Source organism: Lacerta agilis, chromosome 10 (assembly GCF_009819535.1).
Source record: "Lacerta agilis isolate rLacAgi1 chromosome 10, rLacAgi1.pri, whole genome shotgun sequence".
In the NCBI taxonomy this organism is placed as follows: domain Eukaryota; kingdom Metazoa; phylum Chordata; class Lepidosauria; order Squamata; family Lacertidae; genus Lacerta; species Lacerta agilis.
This window is the reverse complement of record NC_046321.1, coordinates 12,247,966-12,264,077: the sequence shown is the minus strand read 5'-3', so window position 1 is coordinate 12,264,077 and position 16,112 is coordinate 12,247,966. Positions and strand designations below refer to the sequence as shown.

The 16,112-nt window shown below is 43.0% G+C and overlaps 1 protein-coding gene across 1 annotated transcript in view; it reads left to right on the top strand.

Moving 5' to 3' along the window:
- Positions 1–16,112, top strand: part of PDE3A (phosphodiesterase 3A) — a 260,491-nt gene that overhangs the window by 184,742 nt on the left and 59,637 nt on the right. The gene's annotated exons all lie outside the window — the stretch shown is intronic.

Genomic DNA, 16,112 nt, shown 5'->3' with positions numbered 1-16,112 from the left:
GTGTCATCACGGATGTTTCAGATGTTTAAGGCTGTTGACTTCTTGGTGACATCTGCTGTTGAATTTGAGTGTTGCTTTGCAATATTAGCATATGTTTGTGCTGTGCAACCCTAGCCCAGCCTTCCTGGGAGCCAGCACCATTGAATTAAATGGGATTACTTCTGAATATACATGGTTATGATGGTGCTGTAAGGTTGTAATCCTAAAAAAATGCTTACTTGGGACTAAGTCCTGTTGAACTCACCAGAACCATTGCATTAACATCCATGGGACTGGGCTGCTTGTCCTATAATACAGACAGATATGGATCATGGGTTCTGCCTAACTAAGTTATGCTCATTGGCATAAATGAATCTTAAGTTAGTTGTGTCTATTAACTTCACTGGGTCTACTCTGAGTAGGACTATCATGGGATACAAGGCATTATTGCCTATTTATTAATTCATATTATATATATATATATATATATATATATATATATATATATATATATTCGTTAAAAAGTAGTACATTCCATTTTCTTGTATAATATCCATCGGTGTCTTCCGAAATTGCTTTGTTTTTGCACGTGACCAGAAGACATGTATGTTTTTAAGAAACTATTTTAATGTAAAAGCAAAGGAAGAGTTAGAAGTCACAGGAAAGGGTGTTACAAGGGTAAGGGGCTCTTAGGGGAAAGAGGTGGTAGCCCACAGTGGAGAATTGGCAAGTGTCGAGTGAAAGAGCAGCGTATAGATAAAGGAGAGAGAGTGGATATAGAATAGCGCAAGACCTTGGAGACATCTGGTTAGCACAAGATGGGGGAGAGAGAGAGAGAGAGAGAGAGAGAGAGAGAGAGAGAATCTATTATACTTTGGCCACTGGGAGAGTGGGAACAGGACATATTGCCCAATGGTTGAACCAGCTTCTCCTTGTTTTCTGCATACCTTGATTAGTTTTTGAAAGGACAGACACTAGGAATGAGAGCTGGAGAATGGAAGCTTATTCCCAAGGATATATAAACATATTTTCGGCCACAACACCGAGCTGAATTATAACACCGACATACTGTGTGCTTTTATTTTATTTCTATTTATTTATTTGTTTGGCTTTGCTGCCATGGAAATGCAACAGATTTTGGGGATTTGTCACACAATCAGGTTGCCAATTCCATATTTATTTGACTCATCTGCATATAAAAAAAAGTGTGGTCCATCTCCAACTACTATGTGATTGAAGAGTTGCTAGGTTTGGTTTTTAAAATAAAATAAAATAAAGAGTACTATAAAGACTAGTGTTATGTTTGTCTGTTTGGTGATTAGTGAAAAACTCCTCAGGTTTGTGAAGTTCAAATGAACTTGGTTGTTACCAGTACTTATGGAAGGAGAAGCCCTGCAAGGAGGAGAACAGAGGAAAATGGAAAGAAGTGTTGATGGGAGAGTCAGGAAGGGAAGAGAAGAGAGAGAAGTGTTGTGTTCTTCCATTTTCTGAACTTTTCCCCATGATGCTGACTGCTGTGAGATTTACCATGGAGCGCAGAATTGTTGTACTGTTGAAATCTTCTTCCTCAAACCAAAACAAGTGGGAAATTTGTCTCTTGAGTTAATATGTTTCATAGGATGTATCACCTATATTAAATAATTTTGAGTATTAAGTTAAAGATCAAGTAATCTTGAAGATGTGCCCAAGGAGAAATAATTGGGACTTCACAAGGCTGGGTTAATCTACCATGAAATTAGACCAGTGGTCTTCAGCTTTTTAAGACATAGGACCTTTGCCTCCAACCCAGAATGTGAGACTCACTTTTAGCATGTATGCTAAAAACTTTGGGTTTCCATTTGTTGGCGTCTATCAGCCTTTCTTTGACTCTGAAGAAAAAACAAAGGGGGGGTGCCCCTCATCCACCTTAGGTAGGGATGTGACTTGAGATGGAAGAAAAAGCTCATCCAGTTTGCATTTAAAGGCCAACCTACCTGTTTTGCACTTTTGAAAACAACAAGGGAACCGAAACACAGCCGTTCTACAAAATTCACACTTCTCTGAATTTTGCTATGCAGTTCTCCAGTCACATAATGTGTACAAAAAAGTAAATAAAACGGAGATTGTGCATTAAAATCCATGTGTTTGTGAAAATAGCATATTCACAATTATATTAGGGAAATTACTCTGCAAAAATGTGTATGTTAGGCATGATTGCATGTAAAGATGTGCATATACTGGGATCAATGTGGATTTAAATGCTGATGAAATTTCATGTGAATTTAAAAACGGGGGAGGAAGCACAAATTAACGTGAACTGACCTTGAGACAAGAGAGAGAGAGAGAGAGAGTTAGAGAGTGCAAGAAACAAAAATGGACAGATCCGCCAATCCCTAGCTGTTCCTCTTATATGGGTCAGGACTGCTCAGGTGAGGACCGGTGGCATAAATCAACTTTTCGCATCACTGTTAAGATCTGGCTCTCTGGGCTGACTGTGATAACGATTATTGGAAAAACAGAGCTTACTCTTTTTCTGGGGAGCTTGCTGAGATGCTGGTAGTCTGGTCTTAAGCTCAAGCTGAGACTTTGGCTTGTGTTGCTTGAAGCTTGGTTTGCAGGTTGGGCACCAGCCGGGACTTCGAGGAGCAGATGCATCTTATACAGGACAGAAAGCCATGGTTGTATCTTCCAAGAGCCCTAAAGAGCACAATTGACACCCGATGTTATATATGTAGAAGGCCTGGTCATACTCAAGGCCCAATTTGAGTCTCAGAGGCTGAAGGAGGTTGTATGAGGCCAGAGGATTGGTGGGGCCATTTCTGAGAAATTAAGCACGCACAGCTGTTCTTCCTTTGCTGCTACTGATCTAGCCATCCTTCTGTGCCAGTTGTTGTTGGGTTGTTGTTGTTTTTAAATCATGGGGAAGGCTAAGGGCCAGATCTTAAGACCCAGTTGGCATTTCACAGATGATATATTGTGTGTCTTTGGATAGGCCAATGTTTACTGCAGACCAGTTTAGACCTCTTTGGCTTTGTTGACTCCCTGCTTCGCAACTCTTCTCCACCCTTTCGTAACAGCATGATCAATGTGGGTTGAGCTTGTGCACGAGAGGACTCAATTGCACAGCCACTTCATCATCCACCTCAAATGTCAATTGTTCCATAGATGAACCAAAGAACCTTTCTCTGCCCTGAATCTTCCACCATCCCGCTTCACTGGAGGTCCAGTATGTTACAAGAGAAGGATAAAATCCTTTCTCTATCCGCTTTCTCAGTGCCATGCATCATTTTCTAAACACCTATCATATCACCTCTTGCGGTTTTCTCTAAACTGAAAAGTCCCAAATGCTGGAACCTTTCCTCATTGAGCGGGGGGAGGTAGCTTCATGTCCCTTTTCTACTTTTTGAGGTGAGGCAACCACAACTATACCCATTATTCCAAATGCAGTCGCACCAAAGATTTGTATGGTGCCACTCTGATATTGGCATTATGACATCTGGCCAAAAAGGCTGCCTCCGTTGGAAATCCAAAACTTTGTATCACACCCTTTGCTTGCAGGCGCACAGATCTTCTCACCTGTAGAGGTGTGCTTCCTGCAAAACTGTACACCTTTCCACTGGTTCTTTTGTGTAATGCTCCACTCCTAAGCCGTTTCCCCTTCTGTGGGGGACTTGCAAAGCATTGCTTTTTTTCTTTAAAGGAAAGTGAGAGATAGAAAAAAGACACCAGTTTATTGAGGATGCCATATGGACAGGATTTAGCTGATGATACAGTTCTGGTGCTGTTGGTTTGTTGAGTGGGTGTTGAGGCATAACCCCTGGTCTTCAGGGAACAGGCAGTCCTCCCTTCTGCAGACTTCCATGAGACGATGCTCATATAGAGAGGGAGGGAGGGAGGCACACTGGTCCGGTGTATTTTAATTCACATTAAATGTAAAAGCTCTCAATTATATATAGCTGAGGTGCTGCAATTTACCCTTCCAGTTCCTAAGCAACAGCTATTTTCAGATTGAGTGTGTCTGGTGGTGTTGTCTACCTACTTCATGCGTCTATGAGGTAATTCATCATCGAATGCTGCTGGGTTGTTTTTTTCCCCCCTCCACCCCACTATCTCTCCCGTGGCTGCTTCCTATAGAGAGATCAAGGCTTGCAAAACTGGGAAGAGTTTGGACCAAACAAACCAACAAACAAATCCACCATTTCCCCCACGGCTTCCTTGCAACACCTTTGCAAACACAAAACTTTGGGATCCTTGAAGTCGAGTTGAGCGATGCAACGTAAGGATCGGGAATAATATTTTTTTGCTGCTGGTTTGAAATTATTCTGAGGAGGAGCCTTCTTGAGCAAAACTGGGGATCATGAAGCGGCGACCTTTGCTCTTGTTGAAGCGGCGATGGGAGTCTATCCCTGTTACTGAGCAGGTACTGTGAGCTTCTCTTTATAATTTCATCTCTTGGTGGTAACGGCACAAAGAGCTGCCAGTTATTGTTCTTACGGTTCTAGGAAGCTGGATTGCCTGTCGTTTCTCTCAAGCTTGTTATTATGGTTTTGGCTTCAAAATTGCAGTTGGTGCTTCTCTTAGGGCTGTAGAAGCCAGATGCCTTAGTTGCTGAAAAAGATTGTGTTCATCACAGCACATAGCAAATCTGCAAGGCAAGATCTGAAGAGCACAGTGCCAATGAGAGTTGCAGAGTCAACAAATAGTGTAATAGTTTTAGATTTGTTGGGTAGCCTTTGGAAAGGAACCCCAGCCTAAATATTAGGGGTAGTGTGAGTTGCACATTTATATATGTCTACATTTAAGTAATGAATAATTTGTTATCTGGTGCCGGTGAATTCATGGCTTATGTGTGCCTGAGAAATCCTGAAAAGTGTGTTACACAGCAGAGGCTGTTAGGGTTTTGGTAGTGGTTGAATGGTAACAAATTAATAAACTTACTGCATATGCTTATTCTTCAAAGGATGTCACTTTAATGCAGACCTTTGGTTAAAACTCAGCAAGACAGACTCAATTATCCTTTGCAGAATATAATTGCACGTTTGTGGCATTAGTACAAATGCAAAAATCCCAAGTATTCATCATCACGAATATTGCTGTAAACATCTAAGAATGTTGACTTCTTTTTTTAAAAAAAATCCCCGTGCAAAGTTGCTACATAAAAGTTGCTCCTGGCTCCATTAAGCTTCATCTATTATCTGAGCATTCTTAGCTCTGTGGTGGAGATTGCATCACTCTTGCCAGCAAGAGTGGTGGGGCTCTAAGGAGTGGAGTTTTTGTTTTATAGAGCTGGAGAAGATTGGCAAGCATGGGGTCCTTTTTTGGATGCAACAGCCCCAGCTTCCTTAAACCTCCTTCGCTGCTCTCACCATGTCCTAACCAACAGTGCTACCACACAATGCGGGGGTTAATGCTGGTTGAGGAACCAGATTCTTAATCCCAGAAAAAGGCATTGGTTTGTTGCATAGTTTAAGATCCTAACGATTAAACCAGCATCTTCCCACAGATTCAGGTGTATTGGAGGAACTGAAGTTTAAGCAAACCAGAATCAAAACACTGGCAATCTGTGGGGAATGGGAGCATCAGAGTTATGGTTCATTAATCCGGGAGCATTACATCTAAAGTGACCCACTGAGTTACCACTTTCTGTGTTAACACCTGTTGGGTAGAGGCTTCTTCAGACCTGTAACTTGGCATTTACCATGTGGTAAGCCATACTTGTACAGGGATGCGGGTGGTGCTGTGGGTTAAACCACAGAGCTTAGAGCTTGCTGATCAGAAGGTTGGTGGTTCGAATCGCCACAACGGGGTGAGCTCCCGTTACTCTGTCCCTGCTCCTGCCAACCTAGCAGTTCGAAAGCACGAAGTGGAAGTACATAAATAGGTACCGCTCCAGCAGGAAGGTAAACGGCGTTTCCGTGCACTGCTCTGGTTCACCAGAAGCGGCTTAGTCATGCTGGCCACATGACCCGGAAGCTGTACACCGGCTCCCTTGGCCAGTAAATCAAGATGAGCGCCACAACCCCATAGTCGTCCGCAACTGGACCTGATGATCAGGGGTCCTTTTACCTTTAAGCCATACTTGTGGAGCGGCTTACTTAGTTGATCAGAAAGTTTTTTTGTATAAGGTTCTCAATAGCCTGGCAGGAAAAAAAACCATTCAGTGTGCATGAGGAGCACCAGATCAGTAGCTTACTACATGCAAGGCTTCCCAGGGTTTGAGCTGGAAGACCTGGAGTCAATTGGGAACTCTGCTTCATTCAAAACTCTGCTTCACTGCACCACCACAAAGTCTCTTCTTGTGGCTAACAATCTCCTTTCCCTTCTCCCCCACAACAAACACTCTGTGAAGTGAGTGAGGTGAGAGACTTCATAGAAGTGTGACTAGCCCAAGGTCACCCAGCAGCTGCATGTGGAGGAGCGGAGACGCGAACCCGGTTCACCAAATTACGAGTCTACCGCTCTTAACCACTACACCACACTGGCTCTCTCCCTCTGCAAGAGGGACTTGCAGGCAGTTTACACATGGATGCAACAACAACAGAGTTGTTCTTATCAGGGGGTCTGATGATCCCATGCTTCTTCCTGCTGGAAGATGGAACAAGCTTGTTTTCTGCTGCTTCCTAGGGTACAACCTGAACCAATGGATTCAAATGACAAGGAGACTCCAACTTTTAAGCAGAGGTTGGATGGCCACCAATCAGGAGGGCTTTAGCTGTGATTCCTGCATTGCAGGGGGTTGGAATAGATGATCCTTGGGGTCCCGTCCAACTCTGCAATTCTGTGAGTCTCTGCTGTGCAACCATGTCGCCCGCTGAGCTCTGGTCAAAGTGGGGCAACTTGCCGAAGGAAGCTATGGGGCTTTCTCTCTACACGTCCAGACTGATGGCAAGCAAGCCAGCTTCTCTGTTGCCTGCCGGTTGGTTTACCATCTGTTCCTATTATTTGCCATCCCTCTGCCCTTTGAGGGCTGGATCTTGCTAGCACTTGGACTCAGCCACTTGGCAATCTCAGCCATCTTGTGGAGCAGTTTTATTAAAGTGGCCCTACTGTGGTGTCAGAAATGGTGCAGACCGGCCATTACAGTACACAGGAGAAAAATACAGGTGAGCGGACTCTTTGAAAAACAGGCATCTAATTAAGTGATAGGAATTTGTATTTCCCTCCCACACAGTTATATTGGTGTAGTGTTAATATGTTTAACCCCAGAGGCATCCCTAGGGTCCCTTGCACCCTTGTCAAGCAGCTGTTTCTCCCCACCACCACCCCCCAAAAAATTACTTTGCCACAACAGGCACATTAGAAATCAGTACATTTTATGTGACCCAAGTAGTTGAAGCGTTCAGAGTGAGGGCAAGGCGAGGAGGAAAGGTGGAAAATTTTGCACACTTTTGCGCCATGACACGAGAAGAATGGACAGTTTCTCTCGCGACAGCGGTGTCTCATCGCCACACACATGTGTCATAATAACAATAATAACAATAATAACAATAATAACAATAATAACAATAATAACAATAACAACAACAACAACAACAACAACAACAACAACAATAATAATAATAATAATAATAATTTATTTGTACCCCACCCATCTGGCTGGGTTTCCCCATAGTCTAGTGGGTGATTTTTGCACGACCTGTGCCCCCAGCGTGGGCTGGTGTCGCCAACCCCGAGATACACCTCTAGCTAACCCCCAACTGCCTGCCTTCTTAGTTACAACCAGTTCAGGGGGTGGCACTGCCTATCATCTTCCTCTGAGACTTAAGTCCTACAAGGGTCAATACTAAGACTACGGAACTCAGCAGGGAGAAGGATAGGGAGAAAATTAGAACTAGTCGGCTCTGCCTATCATTGGCTTTGCCGCCACTTACTGTTAGGCTCCCTGCTTTTGACCCTACGTGGACCAATGAGCACCAGCCACCACTGGGGTCAAATGAGCCTACAAAATATACTGTAGAAAACGGTGGTTTTTGTTTTTGTTTTTGCTTTGTATTTTTCCACCCTGTTCTGGAGTGTGCTTCTTGTGTGGGTAGTAATTGACGCCGCCTCTTCCAGTCTAAAACAATTGAGTGAGGTTTTTGTTCTTGTTGTTGTTCATCTAAATGCACAGAATCACATCACAGGGAGCAGTGTGGGGCGGAATCTTACTTATTGATCTGCTGTATCTCGTGAGGAAAAAAGAAGAAGAAGGCTTGTTAAAAGCTACTTGTGTGCAGGTTTCGATTCTCTTGAACAGCTGCAAAGTGTTGATTGAAAGCTTTGGGGAAATGCTTATTTTTCTTATGGAGAACTGATCTGGGTTTAATAACTCTTCCAATTGTTTTAGCCATCAGTGCAGTCATATGAGGAATTGCAGCGAAGGTGAGCAGATCACGGGTAATTCTCCCGCAAAGCTTGTCTCAAGGGGAAGCGCTAAACTCTGATGATTGCTCAAAAGGTAATTCCAGCTGTGGAGCACTAAGGACCGTGCTCCATGCTTTAGATGAAGAGAGGAAAAGTAGTAAGGAGAGGGGTAAAGTGTTTTGCTTCGATCTCAGAAACTTATTGGTGGAAAATGATGGGGTAGCAAGATTTTTATAATTGGTTGTTGTTTTCAAGGTAAAAGAGCTGTGTGATTTTTTTGGGGGGGTGCCCTACCCATACAGCAGACCCATTAAAAAAAAGACATTGAAAAAATTGGGGTCCCTAGATTGTTGGGACCTGCTTAGTACTACTTTTAGAGTTAAATAAAATGTGTTTTCTGTAAAATGCTTAGTTTTCAAAGCCAGGACCTCTTTTACCTATGTTTGCATTTTAAACCACCTGAAATAATAAACTTTGGAAAAGGGGGATCTGCAATTGCAGTTCTTAAAGTTGTCAAGACAGATCAAGCTCTTATTATCTGCCGTGTTTGCTTGGATTTTTCAAATGGTTCCTTTTCCTACTGACTTACCTCCAGGTCCCCTGGCAAAAGAGAGTCGAGTAAACATTCCTTCATCATCTTGATTACATTAAGAGGCTGTAGCGAGACCATCGTGGTCTCAGAAGATAGCTGCATTCCAACATCAGGTTCTTCTACACACGCATAGGGACTGAGACAGATACTTGGCTTTCATACCAATTGGCCATGCGAGAGGGCTCCATAAAATTGCATTTTGATTATTAGCTCTTTTTATTTGGCACCGTAGCAGGCTTCTTGGCCTTGACGTTAAACTCGCCATTGCATTATACCTTGATACAGTATATCAGCCATTGCTGCAATCGGGAATAAGCAAGGCATGTGCATGTGTGTGCCTGTGTTTTTATTAAGAGAACCCTGCCTAATCTATAAGTCTCTTCCATATATGGTGGACGGTGGAGCTATTCTCTTATTGTCCCAAATGGTCTTGTTGATGCAAACTCTTCATCCAAGGGATGAAGCACGCAGTCAGCAGCCTCACGCTGGCGATGAGATTGCATGTTTGAATTCTCCCTCGTCAAAGATCTTTCTAAAGTGGCTTGGTATATATTGCAGTTGCTAACCATGTCAATTGGCTAATTCTGTTCACTAATATTACCTGCACCCCATCTATTTTGCTGGGAAGGGTATCTCAGTCAGTAGAGTATGAGCCTCTTAATTCCAGAGTCATGGGTTCAAGATTCCTGCATTGCAGGGGGTTGGACTAGTTGACAGTCAAGATCCCTTCCAACATTAAAGTTTTATGATTCTATGAACCACTGATGGCCCTAGGATTTCAGGGGCTACCAGAGAACCCACTAAAGCTGGAAGAGAAGGGACATGAAAATCAAGAATGCTTTTTTAGGCTGATCTCCTTGAATATTCTATTAATAGTAGGAATCATAGCTCCATCAGGGCATGGGGTCCTTTGCTGCTCTTGGGGCCCTGGCAAATGCCCAGCATCCCTACTTTCCGGAGCCGTTCTTGTACATTGCCAGTTGCTGGGTTCTCTCTTTCCAGATCCTCTTTGATTTAAGGACCTTTGTGAACTCATTTGTTTCCAGGCACGCCCTGAACTGTTTGTCCACTTTTGTGTCTTCCAAAGGACACCATTCATGAAATTGTATCATCATGGGTTCTCAGCGGCTGCATCCAGAATCTGGGATGCCTTACCGAGGGAGACCTACCCTCTACGCTAGCCTGCTCTCCTCAAGTGTATTGAAAGACACTCTCACTAGTATTGAAACAAGTTCAGTTTGCTTTTGTATGTGCCTTGGGGGAGGGCACCACCTTCTCCTTTGCCTCAGGCAGCAAAATATCTTGAACTGGCCCCACAAATAAACAGTGCCATCTCCTCAAGCTTTGTAAAATAAGTATTTAAAAGCATCTTTCTTTATTTGCTTCTTGAACTCCACATTGAAAATCTAAATTGATTGCAACCCTCAAAACTGATCCAACAAATTGAACAGAGATTTGGCAGTGGTGTGTGTGTGAACATAATTCAAATTATTGTAAACAATATAGTTTTATGCTTTTACTTCAATGTTACTGTTCTGTGGAAATGGATTGTAAGTTGACATTAAGAAGAATATTGTTACTGAAAAGTCCCAAAGGAGGGGAGGGGGTTTTAGGTGAAAGAACAGAAAGAGGAAACAGAAAGGGGAAATATTAGTAATGTGGTTTTCATTTGGCCCTGTCTTTTGATTTGAGAGATTTTGTATGAATGGTTTGCATTACGGGCCTAAAAGGCAGGAAATGCAGACTTGCTGGCTGGAATTCCTTTTCATAGCTGTCCTGTTTGCTAAAGAGGCTCACCAAGAGCGCTTCCAGGTGACGGCAAAATCAGAGCAGGAAGCAGGGCAAAATAAAAACAAGTACTTTGGGAAATGACAGATTTTACTGGGTCAGAGCAGGAGTCCTCTGTGCAGCTTGCAAAAGTTGCCCGAAAATTCTCATTTTAAATACACATTTCTAAAGGTATTTTCTCCCAAACATGCCTTTTAAGAATGCATTGATAAACTGCAATTCAGAGGCATACTGCTTCCAGCAGAGGAGGTACTGGAAGTGTAAACACTGTTGGATAACTCAGTTCTGGTCTGCAAATTAATATGGGATGTGCCAATCAGGTCAGTTTGGTACGACAATTTGCCAAAGTTGATTTTTTTAAAGGTATCATGGGGATTGAATGGGATGGGTTGAAGCCCACAATAAGTATGGGTTGTGTGGTTCAGTTGTGTCTGAATGCATGTCTGTCCCTCTGCAAAACCATTATTTTGGCACACCGAATCAAGCAGGCACAGTCCCGTGAGCCAAATGCCTTTGCCCTCATTGTGTCCACATTTGTTGGGTATATTGGACCCAGTTAAAGCATTATCTACCACTATTATAATTGGAACAGGGCTTGTAGCAGGAGTGTGCTCACTAATACATGGAACATAGAGGTGTTTAGGGATTTACGAACGTGCTTCATTCTGACCTGACACTCATTTACACTTTGGTGCCTGTTATTTCATTGCGCTGCAGTTTTCCAATGCACATCCCCGCATCTTTAAAAACCTGTGCCCGCCTTTATATATTCCCATCAAAGCTTGGCTTACGAGATTTACTACCAGTTGGAATCTTTGCCCTTTACTCATTGATGAAAAACTGTTGTTGACTCTCTCTCTCTCTCTCTCTCTCTCTCTCTCTCTCTCTCTCTGTGTGTGTGTGTGTGTGTGTGTGTGTTCGTGTAAGTGTAGCAGGATGCTAGGTTTAAATGAATGCTGTCAAGGATCAATAACTGCTGCAGTCAGTTCATAAAGCCATAAAAAGGCTTCACTCTGATATGTCATTGAAGTAAGAAATCCATCAATCATTTCACCTTAGCTAGAACTATACTTTTATAGCAGGATAAGGGTTGCTTTTCCTGGGGAATTGTCGTTGGAAACAGCTTGATAATTTCATGCTGGGCCAACAAGCGATTGCCAGGGTTGCCTTCTAGATACACTGTGGATATACCCACTTTGAGGAGCATGTCCAAGAGGAATCATTAGCCCTAGCAAGGAACCCTTTTCAGCCAAGTGTTGTGGACAACATCCCGAGAACTGGGTAGCAGTGGTGGGCAGGGCCAGAGACCAAAGTGGGTGGAGTAATGGGTGTAAATTTCACCATTGCACAGTAGGTTAATTCCCAAACACACTCAAACGCCCCTCTCGATCCTCCATCCAGACACGCGAGAGGCCTTAAGGGTACATTCTAGCCAAGCAAAAACACTCGGAGGGTGAAGCAGATCCAGGAAGTGGGGAGGATATGGAGGACCAGATAGACCTGGAGGACCAATTGCATCTTTTACATCATTAGGAAGCTCTTTGGAGGTGCCGCCTTGTAGTCTTTCCTGGTGAAATCCAAGGGGAAAAATGGAAATCCATGCCTTTGGCTTCTTGTACCAACCGTAATACACGGTGCCCAGTCCTTTCGTTGTAGCTTATTAAATTAGCATACTGCCCTTCATCCATAGATCTCAGGGCAGTTCACAGCATAGAAATACAGGATAAAAACACAAAATACATAATAAAACAAACCAGTAAACCCCTCACTCCTCTCACTGCTTCCCTTTAGTCCTCAGGTTAGGGGAGAGACATTTGGACCCCATACTTGCTTTGTGGCATGTGGACAACCACCAGCACCGGTCCAAGGCTACCATTCACACTATTCCCAGTCCTGCTTAGCTTCAGCCACGTTGCTACATGACATGCTTTCATGCCAATAGATATGGGCTGCTGTTAGCAGGAACAGCTCCATGGGAAGCAAGGAGCAATTAAGAGTTCAGAATGGCAAAGAACAACAATCTCTTGGAAGTGGGAGAACATTTTGGAAATGGTTTTATTGCAAGACATATTTCTCTGCTTCCTGGAGGCCTGTGTTGGTGGGATGGGGGTGGACGGTACCTCTTCAGATATAGCTGCTTTGTGCTGAGAGAGTTTAAACGAGTGAAAGTTTTCACCATTGCTCCCCCCTCCAGAGACTCACAAACCAAAGGCTCTAGTAGTTCTTTTTTTTTTTTTTTTTAAAGCGATGCCCGTTGGGAGATCTTGTGGCTGATGGGCTGTGCTTTCTCACCAGATGTTCTCCTTTACTGTAGATGGAAGCCACAAGTTTGTACTGACTTAGTCATGATGGATTTGTGTTCGAAATATTAGTGGGCGGGGCTGGGAGTGAAATGAATTGACTGGAACAGACTCACAGAGATTTGGAAATCAGGCAGAATTGAAATAAAGCCTCCAGCTCTCTCTCTCTCACCCTCCCCCTTTTTTTAAGAAGAAGAAGAAGAAGCAGAAGAAGAAGAAGAAGAAGAAGAAGAAAATGTCCTATTGTGTTGTATTTTCCAGATCGTGGCCTCATTGTGTAAGAAGACAGAGTTGCTCAATTATTGAGTAGGACACAAGTCTACAACAATATCAATCTTTGTTTCTGCACAATGAATTCAATAAATCTGGAAATCATCATCAACAAGAGAATTGAGATAATTTATTTGAGCGTCTATTTGTTTTATTAAGCACATTTCTATCCTGCTATTCCCCCAAAAGCCCAGGGCTCTGTATGAGACTTCCCTCCCTTTATCCTTTTCTTCTCCCGACAACCCTGTGATGTAGGTTAGCCTGAGAGGTATTGAGTAGCCCAAGGTCACCCAATGAGCTTCGTGGCTGAGAGATTTGAACCCTGGTCTCTCCAGTCCAGCTCCAACACACTGCCTTTAAGCTCAGCCATTTCTCCTGAAATTATCTCACTCTTTGGACTGCTTCAAACAATTGGTGACCAACAAGCAATCAGCTTGAAGAGTGTGCAGGGTGCAGGACATGTACATTTTTCTGCTAGAAATAATGTGAAACTTGGTCATTAACCAGTCATATTTAAATAGACTCATGGATGCCATGAAACATCTTGGAATGCACAGTGAATTTGGTCAACAAAGGAGTTGATTGATTCAGTAGCTCCCATGCAGCCATGTGCTGAAGCACATGTCCTGGTGTGATGTGGTGGAAATTGTTATTTTCTAAGCTTTTTAGAGAGTCAGACCACTGGTCCATCTAACTCAGTATTGACTTCACTGACTTGCAGTAGATATCCAGGGCTTTGGGTTGGGGACATTACCAGCCCTGCCACAGATTGAACCTGAAACCTTCTACATATAAAACAGATGTTGTTAACACTGAAGTACACTTCCGTCGTGGGGTCTATGCATATGGTCACTGTGGATTGTATGACTGTGTTGTGTTTCTTTAAAGGCCCCTGTGCAATTTTTCAAGGCTGTGTGGAGGCAACAGTTTCTTCAGCCAATACCTCATGGGTCTGAATAAGGCTGCATGTTTTCTGGGGGCCTTGAATGCTCCCAGAGGTAATTGTAGACTCATAGAGTTGAAAGGGACCTCATGGATCATGGAACGCCCTCCCATCAGATGTCAAGGAAATAACTGACTTTTAGAAGACATCTGAAGGCAGCCTTGTTTAGGGAAGTTTTTAATGTTTGATGTTTTATGGTGCTTTTAATTCTGTTGGGAGCTGCCCAGAGTGGCTGGGGAAATCCAGCCAGATGGGTGGGGTATAAATAGATTATTATTATTATTATTATTATTATTAGTTCAGTTCCCCGCAGTGCAGGAATATGCACCCAAACGGGAATCAAACCCATGACCTTGGCGTTATTAGCACCAAGCTCTAACCAGCTGAGCTAACCAGTGTGCCAGGCCTCTGGCTGTATTTATATAGTACCCAAGGCAGTGAATATGGGGTTGACCAGAACCAGACTTGAATATTTATTTGCATGATTGTTGCCAGGAAATGCCACCATGCTATCTGCAGCATATATCACACCCCAGATGGCGCTCCACTTTTAGGGTTTCAAATACGAAAGCTAGCCTTTCTTAAAACGGGGACTTACATTACGATAGTGCCTTCGGCTGCTTGGATTGTCTTTTTACAGTGTCTCGCATCAAGTTGCTTTCTTCCTCCTCTGCTGCTGGAACATTATTCCTTCTGTTTCCAGTGTTCAGGCATCCATGTGCCAGATAGAGGTATCAGCAGGCTGTAGGGAACTTGTCCAATTCCTGAGATCAGGAAGGCTATAGCTTGGAGCTGTTGCAATGAGGCAGCTCAGGGAACTTGCAAAGGAGCTGAAGTTCTCCACCCTTTCCTGAGAAATCATCCCGGATACAGTAATATAAGTCTATTTTTGTTTATCTCAGTTTCTTACTTCTCCGATCTTATGTTCAGTAAGTTCTCCACATCAGTTTGTGATTATTATTATTTTTTTTAAAAAGCAGCCGTTGTGAAAGTTCATCAACATTTCTCCTAATACACACAATTTTCTGTCATTTTTGCAAACAAATTATCCTCCATGTGGTGCATATCTGTAGGTTATTTGCACAATATATGCATTCTAATGCACATTTTGTTCCGATATATGCATTTTTGTGTACTTTATTTGACTGCATTACGGAATTTGGAGAAGTGCAAATTTTGGTTGATGTCTGTGCTTTCGTTCTCAGATAGTTTCAGAGGGTGTGAATTGGGGAGACTGGCCTTTAAATGTGGCCTGAAATGTGCATGCACTATATAAGCTTTGCAGATAGCTCAGTTGGTTAGAGTGTGGTGCTGATGACACCAAAGTTGATAGTTTGATCCCCATAAGGGACAGCTGCATATTCCTACATTGCAGGGGGTTGGACTAGAAGATGATCCACAGGATCCCTTCCAACTCTGCAATTCTGTGATTCTATAATCAGAAGTGTTCTGGTGAAATTTTCAGCAATGTCTTTTGATAGCCATTTCTACACATACACACATTTTTTGTTGCCATTGCATCCTTTCTTGCTTTCTTTCAGTGAGGATTTGACCTGCCCCACATCTTGCACTTTCCCTCCAATCTAGATCTTTCTAGTGCCACACAGAAGCCATTCTTAAGAGAACAGCGGGATGTTTTATGAAGACACCCTGAAAGTCTATTTTTACTGCATCATGAATTTACAAAATGTTCTTCCAACATCTTTGCTACGAGTTATTGTGAAAGATTTAAAGCTCCAGGAATTCTTAGTAAGTCGTCGCTACAGAAGCAGAGAGTATATGAGTATTCTCTCTCTCTCTCTCTCTCTCTCTCTCTCTCTTGTTTTTGTTTAAAAGCACATGATTAATGTGTCAAGTGAAATATGGTGGCAGCGTATTTTGGGAGCAAGTTAGCGGTCTCAGCACTAGGCACCAGGAG